General features: G+C 36.6%; 1 protein-coding gene and 2 pseudogenes across 1 annotated transcript in view; 1 reads left to right on the top strand and 2 right to left on the bottom strand.

Annotated features, from left to right (window-relative positions):
• Positions 1-24,656, top strand: part of LOC123465559 (liprin-alpha-1-like) — a gene marked incomplete in the record, with an annotated part of 992,590 nt that overhangs the window by 508,089 nt on the left and 459,845 nt on the right.
• LOC112586142 lies at positions 10,745-11,972 on the bottom strand (annotated as a pseudogene).
• LOC112583795 lies at positions 21,968-23,395 on the bottom strand (annotated as a pseudogene).

Raw genomic sequence — 24,656 nt, 5'->3', positions numbered from 1 at the left:
TGTTCTTAACACAAGATCATCAAAATAAACAATAATTTTAACTATGATGCAATGTCCAAATCAGTGACTACTTTTACATGAATTCTGATTTTTGAAGCTCAATAATAAGTATCATATTTCTTTAAAACTCAGGAAAATTTATTCAACAATTAAATTTCCATTGAATATCTATTTGTAGAATGTGAGATAGATGAGCTTTAAAGTAAGGAATTGAGGCTTCAGATATAAATAGTACTCGAATCTGGATTGAATATTCTTAATAATTTTATAATATTTTATTATTCAAATAAAACAAAAAAATCATGTTTACAATACCCCATAGTATAAAGATAATCAAATATGAGCCATTCAAACTTTTCAGGTAGTGATTCTTCATGCTTATGAATAAAGAAAAATATGCAGCAATTCAACTTTGGTATTCTTTATATTCTTTCTAATTATTTGGCAGTTCAAATGAAGAATCACAAACATGTAGGAGAGACAATACTTCAATTTTACTATTCATTCTTCCCAGGAAGTACCATATTCTTAAGAGGATTAAAACACGGGGATATTTTTTCTGGTTTTCAAATATTAAAAAGATGGAAAATTCATTTGCAAACATGTAAATTTTTGAGATTACCATATATTCTTATTCATATTTTTGAGTTGAGTTGAGTTGAGTTAAATTTCATTTAATCTTAGTAGTTACAAAGTGGCAAGACACCATAATGCTGTTCCATATCACTAGCTCTGCAGAAAACAACTGTGATGCTGTATACAAATCTATGCAAAATCACATATATAGGCAATGGTAGCCACATAAGTGTACATTTTGGACTTAACTAGTGAAAAATATATGAAAATACATGAAAAGTAGGTAATTATATGGATGTAATGGTCACAGAGAGCAGCAGGAACAAAACCTTGAGTTATCAGGAATGGAATCATATTATACTCTTCAAATAAGTTGGACAAAGAAACGACCTTTTTAAACAAAATGTTAACCAGAAAGTGTGAGATCGGCAGGTTGGAAAAATGGCAGGATGAGGGTGTTAATCTCAAAGTTAGGTCTAAGTTTTCAACAAAAAAGAGAATACAGGGAAATAGGAATAAGGTAAAGAAGCAAAGTTACAAAATTGAACAACTGGTCAATTTCAGGAGGCTAAAATCCTTCTTTCTTGTCTGATTTATACTGAACATTTCCAGATGAATTCTTCTGTTTAAGAAAATTAAAACAGATTTATTACATATTAATAAATTACATGCATTTATGATACCATCAGTATGTTACCATGATGTCTAATTCTTTTCACATTATAAGACTTAAATTGTAATTTCCACTTTGTAAGAGTTCTCTATACTTCTATCTATCTAGTTTCTGTTTATCACATACCTGTGTTTTAGGAAACACTGACTATGTACCAGGCTAAGTAATGGAGAAATAATTGCTTTCAAATATTATATCTGGCCTTAAGGCACTTACTTTAAAAAGGGTTTCTGGGTGGCTCAGACTGTAAGGAGTCTGCCTGCAAAACAGGAGACCCGGGGTTGATCCCTGGGTTGGGAAGATCCCTTGGGGGAGGAAATGGCAACCCACTCCAGTATTCTTGCCTGAAAAATCCCATGGGCAGAGAAGCCTGTCAGGCTACAGTCCATAGGGTCTCAAAGAGTCAGACACAACTGGGGGACTTCACTTTTCACTTTTTTTTAAGAGATTATAGTGTCACAGGAAACATAGGTTTTATTTAAATAACCAAAATTATAAAGGTATTATATCTAAACAGTAGTAAATATAATAATGGAAAAATAAAGAAAGTTATGAGGAGAAGGAGTCTCAAACAAGTGAGCAATTTTCTATTTAATAATAAAAAATGAGTTAATTTTACTGAGTGAGTGAAAATTTTGTAACAAACACTGTTCTAAATATTTTAGGTATTAATCCATTTCCTCTACACAGCTTCTCTATGAGAAAGCACTGTATATAAATCTCACAGATGAGAAAACTGGGGCAAGAAGCGTTTGAGTAACCTGCTCGGTGAATCTGATTCCAGAATTCATGTTCTTAACCCTTAATTTAGTTGACAAATAATGGAGTCAGGATCTGATTATAAATCTTACTTTATTAAACATGTTGAATTTTTAAAGGTAATAAAAGATAATGTCTTCTCATAGTAGATTATATGATTCAGTGTACAGCAACTGTTAAATACCTGATCAATAGCATTATTGGAAGACTAAAAATGATCAGATCAGATCAGATCAGTCACTCAGTTGTGTCCGACTCTTTTCAACCCCATAAATCGCAGCACACCAGGCTTCCTGTCCATCACCAACTCCCGGAGTTCACTCAGACTCACGTCCATCGAGTCAGTGATGCCATCCAGCCATCTCATCCTCTGTCATCCTCTTCTCCTCCTGCTCCCAATCCCTCCCAGCATCAGAGTCTTTTCCAATGAGTCAACACTACGCATGAAGTGGCCAAAGTACTGCAGTTTCAGCTTTAGCATTATTCCTTCCAAAGAAATCCCAGGGCTGTTCTCCTTCAGAATGGACTGGATGGATCTCCTTGCAGGCCAAGGGACTCTCAAGAGTCTTCTCCAACACCACAGTTCAAAAGCATCAATTCTTCGGTGCTCAGCCTTCTTCACAGTCCAACTCTCACATCCATACATGACCACAGGTAAAACCATAGCCTTGACTAGACGAAACTTTGTTGGCAAAAAATGCCTCTGCTTTTGAATATGCTATCTAGGTTGGTCATAACTTTCCTTCCAAGGAGTAAGCGTCTTTTTATTTCATGGCTGCAGTCACCATCTGCAGTGATTTTGGAGCCCAGAAAAATAAAGACTGACACTTTTTCCACTGTTTCCCCATCTATTTCCCATGAAGTGGTGGGACCGGATGCCATGATCTTTGTTTTCTGAATGTTGAGCTTTAAGCCAACTTTTTCACTCTCCACTTTCACCTTCATCAAGAGGCTTTGAGTTCCTCTTCACTTTCTGCCATAAGGGTGGTGTCATCTGCATATCTGAGGTTATTGATATTTCTCCCAGCAATCTTGATTTCAGTTTGTGTTTCTTCCAGTCCAGCACTTCTCATGATGTACTCTGCATATAAGTTAAATAAACAGGATGACAATATACAGCCTTGACGAACTCCTTTTCGTATTTGGAACCAGTCTGTAGTTCCTTGTCCACTTCTAACTGTTGCTTCCTGACCTGCATACAAATTTCTCAAGAGGCAGATCAGCGGATCTGGTATTCCCATTTATTTCAGAATTTTCCACAGTTTACTGTGATCCACACAGTCAAAGGCTTTGGCATAGTCAATAAAGCAGAAATAGATGTTTTTCTGGAACTCTCTTGCTTTTTCTATGATCCAGCGGATGTTGGCAATTTGATCTCTGGTTCCTCTGCCTTTTCTAAAACCAGCTTGAACATCAGGAAGTTCACGGTTCACATATTGCTGAAGCCTGGCTTGGAGAATTTTGAGCAGTACTTTACTAGCGTTTGAGAGGAGTGCAATTGTGCGGTCGTTTGAGCATTCTTTGGCATTGCCTTTCTTTGGGATTGGAATGAAAACTGCCTTTCTCCAGTCCTGTGGCCACTGCTGAGTTTTCAAAATTTGCTAGCATATTGAGTGCAGCACTTTCACAGCATCATCTTTCAGGATTTGGAATACTTCAACTGGAATTCCATCACCTCCACTAGCTTTGTTCATAGTGATGCTTTCTAAGACCCACTTAACTTCACATTCCAGGATGTCTGGCTCTAGGTCAGTGATCACACCATTGTGATTATCTGGGTCGTGAAGAGCTTTTTTGTACAGGTCTTCTGTGTACTCTTGCCATCTCTTTTTAATATCTTCTGCTTCTGTTAGGTCCATACCATTTCTGTCCTTTATCGAGCTCATCTTTGCATGTAATGTTCCTTTTTGTATCTCTGATTTTCTTGAAAAGATCCCTAGTCTTTCCCATTCTGTTGTTTTCCTCTATTTCTTTTCATTGATCACTGATGAAGGCTTTCTTATCTCTTCTTGCTATTCTTTGGAACTCTGCATTCAGATGCTTATATCTTTCCTTTTCTCCTTTGCTTTTCGCTTCTCTTCTTTTCACAGCTATTTGTAAGGCCTCCCCAGACAGCCATTTTGCTTTTTTGCATTTCTTTTCTATGGGAATGGTCTTGATCCCTGTCTCCTGTACAATGTCACGAACCTCAGTCCATAGTTCATCAGGCACTCTATCTATCAGATCTAGGCCCTTAAATCTATTTCTCACTTCCACTGTATAATCATAAGGGATTTGATTTAGGTCATACCTGAATGGTCTAGTGGTTTCCCCTACTTTCTTCAATTTAAGTCTGAATTTGACAATAATGAGTTCATTGTCTGAGCCACAGTCAGCTCCTGGTCTTGTTTTTGCTGAATGTATAGAGCTTTTCCATCTTTGGCTTCAGGTCCATGAATCAAGGCAAATTGGAAGTGGTCAAACAAGAGATGGCAAGAGTGAAGGTCTACATTCTAGGAATCAGTGAACTGAAATGGACTGGAATGGGTGAATTTAACTCAGATGACCATTATATCTACTACTGCAGGCAGGAATCCCTCAGAAGAAATGGACTGGCCATCATGGTCAACAAAAGAGTCCGAAATGCAGTACTTGGATGCAATCTCAAAAATGACAGAATAATCTCTGTTCATTTCCAAGGCAAACCATTCAATATCAAAGTAACCCAAGTCTATGCCCCAACCAGCAATGCTGAAGAAGCCGAAGTTGAATGGTTCTATGAAGACCTACAAGACCTTTGAGAATTAACACCCAAAAAAGATGTCCTTTTCATTATAGGGGAATGGAATGCAAAAGTAGGAAGTCATGAAACACCTGGAGTAACAGGCAAATTTGGCCTTGGAATACAGAATGAAGCAGGGCAAAGACTAATAGAGTTTTGCCAAGAAAATTCACTGGTCATAGCAAACACCCTCTTCCAACAACACAAGAGAAGACTCTATACATGGACATCACCAGATGGTCAACACCGAACTCAGATTGATTATATTCTTTACAGCCTAAGATGGAGAAGCTCTATACAGTCAGCAAAAACAAGACCAGGAGCTGACTGTAGCTCAGACCATGAACTCGTTATTGCCAAATTCAGACTTAAATTGAAGAAAGTAGGGAAAACCACTAGACCATTCAGGTATGACCTAAATCAAATCCCTTATGATTATACAGTGGAAGTGAGAAATAGATTTAAGGGCCTAGATCTGATAGGTAGAGTGCCTGATGAACTATGGAATGAGGTTCGTGACCAATAGCATTATTGGAAGACTGAAAATGATAGCTTTATTCATTGCGTGGTTTTTGTCTTCAACAAACTATAGTAAGAAAGGGATGGATTAGTAGATAAAAACAAAAACAAAAAAACAATAAACTTGGAAGTCAAACATATTTGAAATAGTCTTCTAAGTTATGTGATTTTTTTGGTAGTTTATTATTTTTTTTAATTTTTTAACTTTACTATATTGTATTGGTTTTGCCATATATCAAAATGAATCCACCACAGGTATACATGTGTTCCCCATCCTGAACCCTCTGCCCTCCTCCCTCCCCATACCATCCCTCTGGGTCGTCGACAGCAAAAGAGACACTGATGTACAGAACAGTCTTTTGGACTCTGTGGGAGAGGGAGAGGGTGGGATGATTTGGGAGAATGGCATTGAAACATGTATAATATCATATATGAAACAAGTCACCAGTCTAAGTTATGTGATTTTATGTGAGTAATCTGTGGTCTGTATATGCTCATTTCTGAAATAGGAGCTATAATACTGAAATAATAGTATTAGTGAAGACATTAAGTGAAACAACAGATATTAAGTTGGCCAGAAAGATCATTCAGGTTTTCTGCAACATCTGATGGAAGAACTCGAATGAACATTTTGGCCAAGCCAGTATTAAAACAGTGCCTGATCTTTGAATAGTATTATTATTTATTTCTCTCTTCTCCGTGTGTACGTGTGTGAGTGTGAAAGTCTAAATATCCTTCAAATATCCACTGCTGCTACTGCTGCTGCTAAGTCACTTAAGTCGTGTCCAACTCTGTGCGACTCCATAGACAGCAGCCCACCAGGCTCCCCCATACCTGGGATTCTCCAGGCAAGAACACTGAAGTGGGTTGCCATTTCCTTCTCCAATGCATGAAAGTGAAAAGTGAAAGTGAAGTCGCTCAGTCGTGTCTGACCGTCAGTGACCCCATGGACTGCAGCCTTCCAGGCTCCTCCATCCATGGGATTTTCCAGGCAAGAGTACTGGAGTGGGATGCCATTGCCTTCTCCATCAAATATCCACTACTCCAAAGAAAATATGTATGAATAAAAATATTAGACTTATAGCATTACTGTTCCCTGGAATATGCAACTATTTGTTTAAATACACCAGGACTGGTTTTCATTAAAGAAAACTACTAGTTAGAGCCAATGATCTTTCTGATTGGTGGGAAGGAAAATGCAGCTATGTTACCATAGTTACTTATTCTTCTGAAGTGCATCAGATATGGAGATAATACCAGAAATGGCAGAAAGTGCAAGAGTCTCTTGATGAGGGTGAAAGAGAAGAGTGAAAAAGCTGGCTTGATTTGAGAAAATAACATTGAAACATGTATATTATCATGTATGAAATAGATCGCCAGTCCAGGTTAGATGCAAGAGGCAGGGTGCTCAAGGCTGGTGCATTGGGATGACCCTGAGGGATAGGATGGGGAGGGAGGTGGGAGTGGGGCTCAGGACGGGGAACACATGTACACCCATGGCTGATTTATGTCAATGTATGGCAAAAACTACCACAATATTGTAAATTAATTAGCCTCCAATTAAAAAATAAAAAGCTGGCTTGAAATTCAATTTAAGATCATGACATCCAGTACCATCACATTATAGCAAATAGAATTTGAAAATAAGTTACAGACTTTATATTTTTGGGGGCTCCAAAATCACTGTGGATGGTGACTGCATCCATGAAATTAAAAGACACTTGCTCCTTGGAAGGAAAGCTAAGACCAATCTAGACAGCGTATTAAAAAGTAAAGACATCATTTTGCTGATGGACGTCCATATAGTCAAAGCTATGGCTTTTCCAATAGTCATGTATGGATGTGAGAGTTGGATCATAGAGAAGGCTGCATGTCAAAGAATTGACAATTTTGAATTGTGGTACTGGAGGAGATTCTTGAGAGTTCCTTGGACATCAAGGAGATCAAACCAGTCCATCCTAAAGGATCAGTCCTGAATATTCATTGGAAGGACTGATGCTGAAGTTAAAGCTCCAAAATTTGTCCACTTGATGCAAAGAGCAGAGTCTTTGGAAAAGACCCTGATCCTGGGAAAGACTGAAGGCAGCAGAAGAAGGGGCTGACACAGGATGAGATAGTTGGATGGCATGAGTTTGAGCAAGCTCTGAGAGATGGTAAAGGACAGGGAAGCCTGGTGTGCTGCAGTCCATGGGGTAGTAGGAGAAGAAGAGGGTGGCAGAGGATGAGATAATTAGATAGTGTTACAACAATTCATGAAAGTAGTGGGTGAAATCCTCTTATTACTCAAACTTGTGTGCATGAGTGCATAACTATGAGCACCATATTGCTAGTGCCAGTTATAAATATCAGTGACAACGTGGGTCACCTGAATTTCTGAACATACTGTTGGCGTAAAAATAATGCTTCTTCAGAGTCACTTGGTCCTTTCAAAAACTTTCTTATATATGTAAAAATGGAGACACTTTATTCACTTTCTTTTTTTTTTAATGCACATATATGGAATTTATTATTTATTTATTTATTTATTTGGTATTCATTTTATTTATTTATTTTTAAATTTTATTTTATTTTTAAATTTTACATAATTGTATTAGTTTAAAATGGGCATTTTTTAATGCTACAATCATTACTGAGTCTTTATTTAGTGTCAAACCTGGCTATATTGTAAAGATAGAGACATAGACCCTTCAATCACAACATTTGAAATAATAAAAGTCCTAGTTTTACACAACTGAATATGTTTGTATGCTTAAAAACAATAGATCTCTAGATATTTAAGTAGAATTCAACAAGCTATAAACTGAATGTTAAAAGTTAAAAGAATAGTTATTTATTTGTATGTATGTTTTAACATAATTTATAGGAAATCTAACTTTCAAATTAAAGTTATTTCAATAACAATATATGGTAATGAAAAGATTGAAATAATTGTATGGGATAGCATAGCAATTAATAACTATAAAAACATTACTCTGGAAGAAATATTGAGCAAAAATAGGTCTAAGGTGAAAAGGATGCTTTGAAATATGAATGAGGAAAAAAAGGTGTCAGTTGAGGGTAATAATATTCATGCCATCCTTTTCCTTTGAAAGTAACATCCAACAGTGATTTTGTTCACACCCTGCCTGGCCTGACATAATATTGAACTGGGACTTATGGGTATATTTTGACAAGTGCACATAAAGTGAACAAGTTCCTGTTTTGTGCAATTAAAAGACTCACTTCGATTCATTCAGAATAAATGTATTCTTTCCTCTATAACATCAGCTCTTTCATTTTCTTTATTATAGCACCTAACACACACAAAAAATGTTTGGCTTGTATCCTTACAGTTTCATAAAACTGTGCAACACTAGTGTTCCTTGCAATTTCACTGGTATGTGAACCAGTTTGTGGCTCATTGTAGATACCCACTAAGCATTCATCAACTTTGCCTGGGCTATGGGACTTCAAATCAGCTAGTATTAATATTTGCATCTTTAATATTAAAATACTTACAGGTTCAGTTCAGTCTCTCAGTCGTGTCTGACTCTTTGCGAAGCCATGAATTGCAGCATGCCAGGCCTCCCTGTCCATCACCAACTCCCGGAGTTCACTCAGACTCACGTCCATCGAGTCAGTGATGCCATCCAGCTATCTCATCCTCTGTTGTCCCCTTCTCCTCCTGCCCCCAATCCCTCCCAGCATCAGAGTCTTTTCCAATGAGTCAACTCTTCGCATGAGGTGGCCAAAGTACTGGAGTTTCAGCTTTAGCATCATTCCCTCTAAAGAACACCCAGGGCTGATCTCCTTTAGAATGGACTGGACTGGTTGGATCTCCTTGCAGTCCAAGGGACTCTCAAGAGTCTTCTCCAACACCACAGTTCAAAAGCATCAATTCTTCCACATCCATACATGACTCTCACATCCATACATGACCACAGGAAAAACCTTGACTAGACGGACCTTTGTTGGCAAAGTAATGTCTCTGCTTTTGAATATGCTATCTAGATTGGTCATAACTTTCCTTCCAAGGAGTAAGCATCTTTTAATTTCATGGCTGCAGTCACCATCTGCAGTGATTTTGGAGCCCAAAAAAATAAAGTCTGACGCTGTTTCCACTGTTTCCCCATCTATTTCCCATGAAGTAATGGGACTGGATGCCATGATCTTCATTTTCTGAATGTTGAGCTTTAAGCCAACTTTTTCACTCTCCACTTTCACTTTCATCAAGAGGCTTTTTAGTTCCTCTTCACCCTCTGCCATATGGGAGGTGTCATCTCCATATCTGAGGTTATTGATATTTCTCCTGGCATCTTTAATATTAAAATATTTACAGGTAAGTCACCATAATTAATTATCAAATTGGATATATAAGAATTAATTGTGACAAAGGACAATTGTGGGTAAAATTTGAACTATGGTATTGACAGAAAATATCTGCCACATCCTGAAAAAAATAGATTACTAGAGAGGAGAGAAAGTGTGAAAACCCTAGGCGGCTGGAATGATGTTGATTAACTCTAGAGATGATACAATTCCTCCAGAGGAAAACCCTAAATCTTTGTATGAACCATTCTTTGCTTCAGGAGTTAATATATAAAAATAAATTGTCTGGAAGTTTTTACTTCTCATTATGGCCTAAGGAGGAAAATGTCTTTTTGAAAATGACTGCCACAAGTGGAGAAAAAAAATGGATGTCAGTCATGGACATGAGGATGCCATTATACATTGCCTCCCTGAGTTAACAGCAAGTCTTAGCAGCAGTTGTGATCACATTCTTCTAAGCCATGTGTTCAAAGCACTTGCATAGTAAGTACCACAAAATTATAAACTACTAAAACTTAGCTCACCATAGTCAACATGTGTTATTAACAGTTTTGTACATGGCCATGCCGTACATTGATTTGTGGATATAGACAAATATTCTGGAAATATGAAGCATTGTTAATAATGGTAAATTTGAGAATTGAGAATGGAAGATCAGAGTGAGGCAAAGAGAAGGAAATCTTTTACTTTATATTCTTTGCGATATTAAACATTTTACTGAGAATGTGTAACTTTTTAATATAAAATTAATGTATATATACAGATATAAATGTAAAAGTGAAATACCTACAAATATAATTCCCAGCCTTTGACACGATCCCCTGGTGGCTCAGACTGTAAAGAGTCTGCCTGCAATGTGGGAGACCCAGTTTCAATCCATGGGTCAGGAAGATCCCCTGGAGAAGGAAATGGCAACCCATTCCAGTATTCTTGCCTGAAAAATCCCATGGATGGAGGAACCTGGTGGGCTAGAGTCCATAGGGTCACAAAGAGTCAGACATGAATGAGCAACTTACTCACTTTACACACGATGCACTCATGTGTCACATGTGAAATAATAAACTGAGTCTTTAACTATTCTGTCATAGCTTATAGTTTTTAATCATGGATTTAAAATTGACTTTTCAAGAATGCACTTAAACTTGGATTCAATTCCCATAAATACAACTTTTATTTAATATGTAAAGAAAAAGACACTGCAATTTGAATTCAAAAGTACATTTCTTCTGACCATTCTGAAAAGCTTGTTTCACATCCTTGTTCCTCAAACTATAAATGATGGGGTTCAATATAGGGCTTACAAAAGTGTGGAAAACAGCAATGATTTTTGACTGATCCACTGACTGGTCTTTGGGAGGTCTAACAGACTTACAAAATAGGGTCCCATAAAACACAGTCACAAGCAGAAAATTTTTTGCATCTGCCTTCAGCAGAGTGCATCCTCAGGATGGCAGTGAGAATGAAGATGTTGGAGATGAGGATTATGAGAATAAAGTTGGAGAGGTTAAATCCTGCCACCACAACCATAGATGTCTCCTTAATGTAAGTGTCAGAGCAGGAGAGTCGAATGAAGGGTGGGTCAGCTCAATAGAAGTGATTAATGACACTGGAGCCACAGAAGATCAAGCGGTATGTCCATGTGGTTTCCATCAGGCCACTAAGGAACCTGTAGATATATGGACCAGCAATCAGGTGAATGCAGACCCCTTTGGAAATCTTGCTGCTATGAATCAAAGGATTACAGATGGCCATGTACCTGTCATAAGCCATCACGGCTAGCATGTAATATTCTGTAATCACCATGGCAATGAAAAAATAGCACTGAATTAAGCAAGCAGTATAGGAAATGTTTTTTTTTTTTTAAGTTCACCAACATCTTGGGAGTCACGTTAGTGTAATATCACAAATCCAAGCAAGACAAATGGCAAAAAAAAAAGTACATAGGGCTGTGGAGGTACAAATCTATCCTGATCAATAGCAACATCCCAAGGTTCCCTTGCACAATGATCAGAGAGATCCCCAGGAACAGCACAAAGAGGATGGACTGAAGATCTGGACAATCTGTTAATCCCAAGAGAAGAAATTCAGTCACCAAGGTGGAATTTCCTCTGTCCATTTTCTTAGGTGCCAGCATTGTTCACTTGGATAAATTAAAATAAGATGTGAATGAGAAGTCCATCATACATTTCTTCTCTCTTTCTTGTATTCATTTTCTCTCTTTTTCTTCTACCCTCAGTTTCCTTCACACATTGCTATTATCAGACATAGTCTAAGACTGTAGGAGGTAAGACTTTTAATAAGGTCATAACCCCTAGTAGCTGGGTACACAGATGACTCCCAAACAGAATGGCTCCTGTGTCTCCATTTTATTTTGGAATGAGGGAATTATGACCCAAAGTTTATTTTAAACTGGCTTCAACCACCAACTGTTACTTACAGATTGCTATAAAATTGTGGATTCATCATTGGTCCCAGGGATGGTTCGGGGCAAAATGGTGAACATGTTTGGAAAGACTTTTGCAGTCTTTAAAAGTATGTGCATATTTATTTGTTTATTAGTCATGCCACATGCAGGATCTTAGTTACCCGGCCATGGATCAGGGACCTGACCTGTGCCCCCTGCAGTGGAAACACAGAGTCTTAACTACTGGACCACCATGGAAGCTTCCCAGTATGTGCATATTTAGAAATTCGATGTTTGAGAATTGTATTTCCTACTTACTGTATCGTGGTTGTTGTTTAGTTGCTAAGTCATGCTCAACACTTTTGTGACCCCATAGGCTATAGCCTGCCAGTCTTCTCTGGCCATAGGATTTCCCAGGCAAGAATACTGGAGTGGGTTGCCATTACCTTCTTAAGGGGATTTTTCTGTCCCAGGAATTGAAACTGTGACTCCCGCATTGGCAGGTGGATTCTTTACCACTGAATATTAGAGAGTCCCACATTATAGGAATTTGAAGGAAAATTACTGAGGCCTATTTTACTGATTACTCATTTCTAACTCTTTGCTAACCCATGAATTACACAGTCTGCCAGCCTCCTCTGTTCATGGAATTCTCCAGGCAAGCATACTAACATAAGTAGTCATTCTCCTCTCCAGGGGATTTTCTGAACCCAGGAATTGAACCTGAGTCTTCCACATTGCAGCCAGAGTCTTTACAGTCTCGGCCACCGGGGACATCCCACTTTACTACTATGTCCCCCCAATACAGGAGGATGTGGTATTCCTATGTGAATAGACCAAAGACAAAGACTCCAGATTTAGAAATAGCAAAGTCCTTTATGAATTAGAGGAAGAGTTTTTCATTTATAACAGTTTATGTGAATAAAGCAAGAGAGACTTGGATAGGGGAAAAAAGAAGTGGCAAAAACTTAGATCATTGTTTTGTTTGCTTATCCATTTATTTATTCATTTTTCATTTATCCAAGATAGTGCTTAAGGAGTTTATAGCATATAACAAAATTCCATAACTTTGTGCTGCTAGTGGAACAGAAATTTGACTCTAACCTTCCTAACAGCATATAGTTCAATTAATTCAATTTAGGTCCTTTTATATAATAAATAGTTCAGTTATCTTCTTTATAGACTTACAATGTCCAGAAGTTATAAAAAAAAACTAATCAATAGAGATAAAATCATTCTTAATGCAGAGTTTACATGATACTAATTATAGTGAAAGGATTATACTTTCAGGAAAAGATTATCAGTTCAGACAATATAGATGATAATGAAAGAATAAAATGAGGAATTCTTGTTCCAGACTTTTCACTACAGATTCAATCTATTTTCATTGTGGATTCTCAATGTTGTCATGTGCTATTTTATAAGCTGTATACTACATATGATAAAAAACAAAAACTCAAACGCCTGTGGGAGCCATTTAGATAATAAGGGTGAGTATGTGCCTGTGTGCCCAGTTGCTTTATTCATACCTGACTCTTTGTGAGTCAGACCCCATGGATTACAGCCCAGTAGGCTCTTCTGTCATGGAATATTCCAATACTGGAGTGTGTTGCCATGCCCTCCTCCAGGGGATCTTCCTGATCCAAGGGTGGAACCTGTGTCTGCTAAATTTCCTGCTGGCAGGTGGGTTATTTATCACTAAGGCCATCTGGGAAGCCAGTCAGAGTGATTATAAGAATGAACTAAAGTGGACTAGGTGGTGGTTCCCAAAATAATGGTCAGCAGACACTTAGCCTGGTTTAATTTTAACTGTACATTCCAAGCTGTGTGTTCTAAGATCTTGTGTGTATGTGTGTGTGTGTGTGTGTGTGTGTGTGTATGTTAATTGCTCAGTTGTGTCACTCTTTGCAACCCCAAGGACGGTAACCCACCACCCTCCTCTGTCCATGGGATTCTCCAGGCAAAAATACTGGAGTGGGTTGTCATTCCCTTCTCCAGGGGATATTCCTGATTCAGAGATTGAACCCTAATCCCCCACATTGCAGACAGATTTTTATCATCTGAGCCCTCTAAGATCCAATTTTAAAGTGATATCAGAATTTATTATGTTTATGTAAAACTTACCAAATACAGTATTGGCAAATAATCTGAATTTTATAGCTATCCTTAACCAGAGCACAACAAAATAAATCTGTGGGCTTGATATATTGAAATGCAGATAGCAATGAATAAATTATATTTACAGTATCTAAGCTGTTCCTAGATGTTGAATGAAGTACCTTCAGAAGTTAGCTACTTTAATTTTGATACTTCCAAGATGGCATATGAGTTAGTCATTATACTAAGGTAATCTTTGTATACAAACAGCAGTCAACCCTACATGTATGTGAGTCACTTTGCCAGGGGAATAAAGTAAATGGTAACAGTGCTTGCCTCAAAATATCTGTTTGGTGTCTTTATGGTAAAGGAGATAAATGAAGAAAAAATTGTTAGAAGTGATTAGTTCGATAATAAAGATTTGAATGGAGAATTAGTATATGGATCAAAGAATAATAACGTTTAACAAGAACTTGAAGGAAAACTAAGTGTTTTCTACAAGCACAAGGGTAAAGAGTACTTTCAGATAGAGTGAACATGCAGAGACAAAAGTCTTTCAAGATAAATCAAATAAACCCAAAGGTATATTTTCAAGGATAAATTTTTTATAGTACAAAAGAAAACAATTTAAATAAAATGTTTTTATTTTATTGGCAAACAGTCAAATAAACACAAAGTCCCCATAACAGGCTAAGAAGTGTAAATACCATTGAAAGCTACAAGATAGCAAATCTCTGAATTTTTCTGGAATGTATTTATTACACCCAAATTATGGAAATGGATTAAATCCAACATTTTCTTTTAATTTGTCAAATAAATAATTTGCAGGGCTTAAATCTATACTCTGGGTCTTTGGGAGGAAAGTACAATAATTAGAGAATCAGAATTTATGTAAATAAAAGGAGTACTTTTTCCAGAGCACTTGGGTTTCTCTGGCTATTCGTACAGAATCTGCTTGGAATAAAGGTAGATCCGGGTTCAGTTCTTGGGTGGGGAAGACCTCCTGGAGTATGAAATGGTGACCCACTCCAGTATTCTTGCCTGGAAATCCCATGGACGACACAATCAATGGGGCACAAAGAGTCAGGCACGACTGAGTGGCTAATTCTTTCACTCACCAGAATGACGAGTCCATTTGGAAAATATTCATTTAGAATATACAAAGCTTCCATTTCAATGGCATAAAGATTATTATCTAATCTTTAAATCTCTACACTTATGCCCTAAATACCAGCACCTGTTTGGTCACTGTATTACATTTAACAACTAATAAAGACAAAAATGCAACAAAGTTTCCTGTAGACAAAGCTATAGTTTTTCCAGTAATCATGCATGGATGTGAGAGTTGGACCACAAAGAAGGCTGAGCGCTGAAGAACTGACACTTTGGAACTGCTGTGCTGGAAACTCTTGAGAGTCCCTTGGACAGCAAAGAGATCAAATCAGTCCATCCTAAAGGAAATCAGTCCTGAATATTCATTGGAAGGACTGATGCTGAAGTTGAAGCTCCAGTACTTTGGCCACCTGATGCAAAGAGCTGACTCAATGGAAAAGACCCATATACTGGGAAAATTTGAAGGCAAGAAAAGAAGGGGGAAACAGAAGATGAGATGGTTGAATGGCATCTCTGACTCAATGGACATGAGTTTGAGCAAACTCGGAGCTAGTGATGGACTGAGAAGACTGACATGCTACACTTCATGGGGTCATGACCTAGCAACTGAACAACAAAAGACAAAAATAGGTATAATCCAAAAATAAAAGAATTTAATATGACTATTTCCTATTCTTTCCTTTAAATGGGTTCAATAATCACACTCCACAATTTAGGGGGAAAAATATATATATATAGATAGATAGATAGTAGTACTTCCTCCCATGCACATGGTTGCTTCAATTTTACAAAGCAATTATGCTTTTCTATTTTATTTTACCTTTAGAAAAATCTAGCAACTGATATAAAGAAGAGGTATTAATAATGAGGATAATGGGGCAGAAATAAACATTGTTTGCTATAACCTGAGCTTTTTTTTATTATTATTATTACTATTTTCAAAACTATTCAGCAGGGCTTCCTTGATGGCTCAGTGGTAAAGAATCTGCCTGTCAGCACAACAGAGATGGATTTGATCCCTGGTAGGACGATCTCACATGCTGTGGGACAGCTAAGCCTGAGCACTGCAACTACTGTGAAAGTGAATATTTTAAGTACTTTCAAATAGTTATAATTTTCACTAATTTTAAATTGTGTTGAAATTAGTAATATTAAGCCCTTTTAAATATCATATCTTCATGAGTTTTTCCTCCTCTCTCTTTTTTCACCTCTATTTTGCCATCCAGGACACTATTATCCAGAGTGCTTTATTTATGTTTTTTCTCTAACTCACACTTTAACGGCCTGTGGCAAATGGAAAACATAATTCTCAACATCTCAGTTAAAAATTATTTGAAAACTTAACTGTGCATCTTACAAATATAAATGGCATTAAAGATTTTTGATAAATTCAGTCATTTCTATAGAGCTAAAGCCTTTTTTTTCCACTTAAAATTTCTGAACTTTTAATAGAAATTTAATTGAAGATTATCTCTGTTTCCAGAAGCAAATGCTTATAGAGCTTGAGATATGTCAAAGATTCATGCCCAATGGCTATGAGAATAACTTTTGATAGCTTTCCATTTAATTTTTACTGCACCCATTATTTCCTGTGGTTAGAAATATTGTTTATTTGATACTTATCAAAGTGGTAAGTAAATTTATCCTCCACAACTCTTTCATTTTTAACTCCTTTTCTGATATAGAATACTAAGTAATTTGTATTAAATTATTGTATCAGCTATACCTGAACATGAAATAAAAAGTTTAAAGTTTGGGGAAAAATTATTGGAGACATTGCTGAACTAGTTTTATTTTATTTTATTTGTATTTTTTTAATTTAATTTTTTAACTTTACAATATTGTATTGGTTTTGCCATATATCAACATGAATCTACCACAGGTATACACATGTTCCCCATCCTGAACCCTCCTCCCTCCTCCCTCCCTATACCATCCCTCTGGGTTGTCCCAGTGCACCAGCCCCAAGCAAAATAACCATGAATATTTTGCTCTCTGTTGGAGAAATGTCACACACAAACATTAAGTAAACTTCAGTAAGGCAAGGAACTAGACATCCTTCTAAAAACAGTTTTCTTATGGGATATTGATATCCTTTTTTTTTTTTTTTAATGTCCAGTTTGAAATTCTGGGCCATTAGTAGTCAAGGCAGGTAGTAGTAACCTTTTTTTTTTTTTCTTAATATGGTCAGATTTTTTTCTTTCACTTTTAATTTTATTTGTTTATTTTAATATACATTTATTTATTTTAATTTGAGGTTAATTATTTTACAGTATTGTATTGGTTTTGCCATAGATCAACTTGAAACTGTCACAGGTGTACATGTGTTCCCCATCCTGAGCCCCACTCCCACCTCCCTTCCCATACCATCCTTCTGGGTCATACCAGTGCACCAGCCCCAAGCATCCTGTACCATGCATCGAACCTGGACTGGCAATTCATTTCACATATGATATTATACATGTTTCATTGCCATTCTCCCAAATCATCCCACCCTCACCCTCTCCCACAGAGACCAAAAGACTGTTCTATACATCTGTGTCTCTTTTGCTGTCTTCCATATATATGTGTTAGTATACTGTATTGGTGTTTTTCTTTCTGGCTTACTTCACTCTGTATAATCAGCTCCAGTTTCATCCACCTCATTAGAACTGATTCAAATGTATTCTTTTTAATGGCTGAGTAATACTCCATTGTGTATATGTACCATAGCTTTCTTATCCATTCATCTGCTGATGGGCATCTAGGTTGTAACCATTTTTTGAAAGTTTAGGTTACTTTTCTTTTCTCAATAAATATAACTGAAATAAAACTCCACATTAGATTTCACCGGCTCAATAATGTCAAACTGCTTTCCTCTGGATTGGAACACACCAGCATAAGCTAGATAACAGAGAAAATGTAGATTTGTTAAACTAGTGCATCACTGACTCAATGGACCTGGGTTTGGGTGGACTCTGGGAGTTGGTGATGGACAGGGAGGCCTGGCGTGCTGCAGTCCATGGGGTCACAAAGAGTCGGACATGACAGAGTGACTGAACTGATTCATTCTTCACTCTTGGGCATAATTCTAGGAAAGGTATTTTGGGGTTCTAGAACATTTATGTCCAGCTATGGTAATAGGAAACTTTGCCATGCTGTTTACTAAGTGCATAGACAATTCTCAATCTATTATAAATGTGTGAAAGCCATGGCTGATTCACATCCTCACCAGATACTGCACTTGCTTACACTTTGCCATTTGGTCAGTCAGTTCGGTCACTCAGTCATGTCTGACCCTTTGTCACCCCATGGACTGCAGCACGCCAGGCCTCCCTGTCCATCACCAACTCCCAGAGCTTGTTCAAACTCATTTCCATTAAACTGAGGATGCCAATCAATCATCTCATCCTCTGTCAGCCCCTTTTCCTCCTGCCCTCAACCTTTCCCAGCATCAGGGTCTTTTTCAATGAGTCAGTTCTTCACATCAGGTGGTTCAAAATATTGGAGTTTCAGCTTCAGCTTTAGTCCTTCCAATGAATATTCAGGACTGATTTCTATTAAGATTCACTGGTTTGCTCTCCTTGCATAATACAATTTCTAACATTTTATTTACTTCAGTGCTAAATAGGTGGATATCCACTTTTGTGATGAGTCTATGAGTTTCTGAATCTGAATAACAGGACACACAATAAGGTCACATTTGAAAATGTTTGCCCTTCTGAAACTTATACTACTTAGATGGCTTCATGTCACCACCACTTTAGGTTAAACAGATTACATGTATCAAACAATTTCTTTTTTGAATATGAAGTGATTCTTTTTTTTTTTCTTTGTTTGCAACTTTCAAGTCCTTTCCAGTACCTGGGGTGAATTTACACAGAAGTAGAATCATATTTTATAGAGACAGATTGTACCAGCTGTAAAGGACCTTAGAGGAATCTAGCTGAAGTCTCTATTTAACTTTTGGGAACCTGATGGATAGGAAGGAAGAGTGATGTGTTATATTTAGAGGGGACTTGCTGTCTGAACCATAGCATGTTTCTAACTAAAGAGAAAGGTGTTCAGGGAGGTTAAATGTTGCTGCCTCTGGCTATAACACAGAACCTACTATGTACTGAACATTATTACTGCATGATTTATAATGAATATACTCATGCATCCCATAATTAGTATGCCTCTATCTGTCCTCTATGTTAGATATTTACCCAAATCTAACATTGTTTTGGCCATATATGTACTTCATTATTTCAGTGGCAAAGATGAAGGAAGATGTCAAGATATATAACTATAATATTAACACATCACACACTCATTAATAAATTACATTTGGACAATGATATTTACCATCATATGTTGCACTGGTTGTATGAGAAGAATGTGGTGTGGAAAGATTAAATGGGAAAAGAATGAAGACTATTAAGATATAAAGATTATTAATATGTTATATTAATATACTAAAAATTAATGGCAATCCATTGACACCATAAGCTTCCCTTGTGGCTCAGCTGGTAAAGAATCTGCCTGCAATGCAGGAGACCTGGGTTTGATCCCTGGGTTGGGAAAATCCCCTGGAGAAGGAAATGACTACCCACTCCAGAACTGACCTGGAGAATTCCATGGACTATATAGTCCATGGGGTCGCAAAGAGTCGGACATGACCGAACACATTTCACTCACTCATTGATACCATATTTTGACTTTAATATATTCCAGCCAATGTTTTCTGCCATGTTGCTCCTCGTAAGCAACAGTTCAAAAGAAGATTGGGTAAATTGATGAAATATACCAGGAATAGAAACCTATAAGCCTTTTATATTATTGAATACGATGTTTTCACAATGAGAACTCTTCTTAACATGCCATAGAGTTTTACAAATGCCACTGTGAATAACAAAGGAATTTCGTAGGCTTTATTATTCCATTCTGAAACATTTTTATATAAGGACATTTTACAATGGCAGCTGGAAAATTTAAGACCATCCAAAGCTTTTAACTTTACAATTTTAATGTGTAAATAGAAGTGTTCTTCAGTAGTTTATGGTATTACAAATATATCATTGGATTGTAGCCTAACTTTCTCAGCAAACTGATTGAGTGTTTTAGCCTTAAGGAAGCCATATCAAAAGCAGATGTGATAGTCAAATATCAAGAATGTATAGCTTCTTACTTGTAGTGTAATTAATGAATACATATGTCTCTATAAGCATATTAGTGTCCATAACAATTTTATGCATCTTGCAAAAAACTGTTGTGTATATACATACACTATATATACACTATTGTGAGATAGGTGTGTGTGTGTGTGTGTGTTAAGGTACTTACCAAATCTTCATTTAATTCTGTGCTACAGAAATATAAGTAATACTCAAAAAATATTGCCTACTGTTTTTAGGTAAATTCATGTCTGTTTATTTTATATTTCAGGCAAAATTCAGTGCTTGGTTAACAAGGATGGAATGCTCAATTCTTTAGCAAAGAATGCTCACAAACAGAGTGATATAAGCCAATGACTTAAAGGTGATTGTAAACCACAGAGAGGTGGGCATTTAACCAGGGTTGGCAATGAGGAAGAAGAGAAGAAAATTATCTTGGAGGAAGTGCAGAAGAATTTATAGTTAATAATGACAGCACAATATTGTACTGCAACAAGTGCACAGCTCTTCTATATGTCTTTAAAATCTAATCTTTAGATATCTTATTTTTATCTAACTTTATTCAAATGTAATGGACTAATACCATGTGTAATGATAAGTACACAATGTGTTATATGCATACATTGTGAAATTATTACCACAATAAGGTTGATTAACACATGCTTCACCTCACAGAGTTACCATTTTGAGTGTGTGTATACTGAGGGCAGTTAAGATTTATTTTTTTTATCCAATTTCTCAAGTTTTCATTATTGTTAAATAGAATCACCATATACATTAGATCCCCCTAAAATATTCATCAAATAAAGTTTGTACACTTTTTGCAACATCACCAGTTTCCCCTTTAAGGCCCTAGAAATATTGAACCTACCCTGTTTCTATGAATTTGATTTTTTTTTTTTTACTGTAACACTCATCTTGCCAGGATCTTAGTTCCTTGATCAAGGGTCAGACTGACCCAGTTAGTGAAACATGGAATTCTAATCACTTGCCTGTCAGGCAATTTCTGAATTAAGCTTTAGATTCTACATATATGTGAGATCATATAGTACTTGTTTTCCTCTGTATTAATATTTCATGTAGCACATGACCCACATATTTCCTCCATGTTCTAGTAAACATAAAGACAGGATGTGTACAATTCAAGACCGAAATAACTGTCAGGTACCCTGCCTACAACTTTTTCATTTCCCAAATTGAATCTTTTTAAAATTTGACTGAATATCTCTATCCAAAGTCGCTTTTCTTTTATACTAGTTTTAGATATTTTTGTTTGGAAATTATAGCCCTTTATGTTTTATATCCTGATGAATTTGAGGCCAATTATGAATTTCTCGACTGTTTGGTTAATTTGTTTTTAGTACTAACTTCAGTAGTGCATAAACTATAAGATCTACAATAGTATATAAAAAGGCTACAGGCTCAAATATCACTGAGTAAATGCACAATAAATCTTAGTGTAATTGAAAATTACGCTTGAATTAAAAAATGAAAAAAATTACTACAATGGAAAAGACAGAAAATTTTTCACATATGCAAAATGCTATATGTGTATATACACACATATATATGTATATATATGGAAACATAATGAAGCATGACATGTGTGGGAGAAACAAAATTTGGATTTTATACACATATCACTTTAAGAATTTGAGAAATTATTCTTCTCATTTATCCTATTTTTAATTATAATAAATCAACAATTAATATATGTACATGAATGCATATATGTGCACAAATACTTCATACAAATAATTAAAATCATTTATTTTTCAATATTTCCAGGACCTGTTTCATATCTTCATTCCTTAGGCTGTAAATCAGAGGGTTTAACATGGGAATCACAAGGGTGTAAAACAATGAGGTCATTTTGTCTTCATCTAGAGAGTATGAAGAACGAGGCGTGAAATACATAAAAAGCAGAGTTCCCTGGAAAATTGCCACAGCAGTTAGGTGGGATGTACAGGTGGAGAAAGCTTTGAATCTCTCTTCAGCAGAGTAGATCTTCAAGACTGATAAGATGATATAAATATAAGAGACAAGGACTCCTGAAAATGAAGTTTCATTCAATAAAGCCAAAAATCATGAATATCACTAACTCATTGACCTGTGTGTCTGAGCAAGATATCAACATGAGAGGAGGAATATTGCAAAAAAATGTGGTTAATCTCATTTGACCCACAGAAGCATAAATGGAATTCTAATATTGTGTTTATAAAAGCATCTATCATTCGTGCCAGGTAAACCCCAGCCACATGTCCACACCCTGCTGGACATGCTGACTGCATAGAGCAAGGGGTTGCTGACAGCCTTGTACCAGTCATAGGCCATCAGTGCCAGCAGGAGACATTCAGAATCTACAAAGGTACAGAGAACCAAGAAATTCAGAGTACAGCCATAGGAAGGGATTGATATGATCTTGACAAATAGGTCCACTAGCATCTTAGGCTGATGGCTGTGGAATAGCAGAGGTAACAGAAGGAGAGGTGGCTGAGGATAAAGTACATGGGTGTGTGCAGCTGGAGATCCATCCTAATCAAGATTATCATTCTAGGGTTTGCTAGAAGATTAATGAGATAAACAGGTAAAAATATTATAAATAGGATCACTTTGTTCTCAGTGTTATCAGTAATTCCCAAAAAAATGAATTTAGTCAAGGAGGATCAATTCTCTCTTTCCATTCTTCTTAGATATTGTATGAACTTTTGAGAACGCTATCAAGAAAATCACACATGTATGTTTAATGCTTCTGCACATCTAAAAAATATCATAAGGCAGAGCATTTTTTTTCCTTAATTGTCTTTTTATACTTAGAAAATAATCCAGTCTTGTACCTACTCTTTAAAGAGGCATAGCTGTCTATTATGCAATAATAAAAGGCATATGAGGAAGACCTTGACAATGTTTCAAGTCAAACTAGATGCCATTCACAAGGTTTGCTACTTTCTACAAACTCTTCTCTGAGCCTTACTTTTCTGATATCAGAGAGTAGAGTTGGATGATTTTACCTTTCTTCAATCTTTATTTTTTTTATTTTTGTAACTTAATTTTATTTTTAAACTTTAAAATATTGTATTGGTTTTGCCAAATATCTAAATGAATCCGCCACAGGTATACATATGTTCCCCATCCTGAACCCTCCTCCCTCCCCATACCATCCCTCTGGGTCATCCCAGTGCACCAGCCCCAAGCATCCAGTATCGTGCGTCAAACCTGGACTGGTGACTCATTTCATGCATGATATTACACATGTTTCAATGCCATTCTCCCAAATCTTTCCACCCTCTCCCTCTCCCACAGAGTCCATAAGACTGTTCTATACATCAGTGTCTCTTTTGATGTCTCGTATACAGGGTTATTGTTACCATCTTTCTAAATTCCATATATATGCATTAGTATACTGAATTGGTGTTTTTCTTTCTGGCTTACTTCACTCTGTATAATAGGCTACAGTTTCATCCACCTCATTAGAACTGATTCAAATGTATTCTTTTTAATGGCTGAGTAATACTCCATTGTGTATATGTACCACAGCTTTCTTATCCATTCATCTGATGATGGGCATCTACGTTGCTTCCACATCCTGCTATTATAAACAGTGCTGCGATGAACATTGGGGTACACGTGTCTCTTTCAATTCTGGTTTCCTCAGTGTGTATGCCTAGCAGTGGGATTGCTGGATCATAAGGCAGTTCTATTTCCAGTTTTTAAGGAATCTCCACACTGTTCTCCATAGTGGCTGTACTAGTTTGCATTCCCACCAACAGTGTAAGAGGGTTCCCTTTTCTCCACACCCTCTCCAGCATTTATTGCTTGTAGACTTTTGGATCGCAGCCATTCTGACTGGTGTGAAATGGTACCTCATAGTGATTTTTATTTGCATTTCTCTGATAATGAGTGATGTTGAGCATCTTTTCATGTATTTGTTAGCCATCTGTATGTCTTCTTTGGATAAATGTCTTAGTTCTTTGGCACATTTTTTGATTGGGTCATTTATCTTTCTGGAATTGAGCTGTAGTGGTTGCTTGTATATTTTTGAGATTAGTTGTTTGTCAGTTGCTTCATTTGCTATTATTTTCTCCCATTCTGAAGGCTGCCTTTTTACCTTGCTAATAGTTTCCTTTGTTGTGCAGAAGCTTTTAATTTTAATTAGGTCCCATTTGTTTATTTTTGCTTTTATTTCCAATATTCTGGGAGGTGGGTCATAGAGGATCCTGCTGTGATGTATGTCGGAGAGTGCTTTGCCTATGTTCTCCTCTAGGAGTTTTATAGTTTCTGGTCTTACGTTTAGATCTTTAATCCATTTTG

The sequence above is a fragment of the Bubalus bubalis genome, chromosome 1 (genome assembly GCF_019923935.1).
Source record: "Bubalus bubalis isolate 160015118507 breed Murrah chromosome 1, NDDB_SH_1, whole genome shotgun sequence".
Lineage (NCBI taxonomy): Eukaryota > Metazoa > Chordata > Mammalia > Artiodactyla > Bovidae > Bubalus > Bubalus bubalis.
This window is presented reverse-complemented; position numbering and strand designations above follow the sequence as displayed.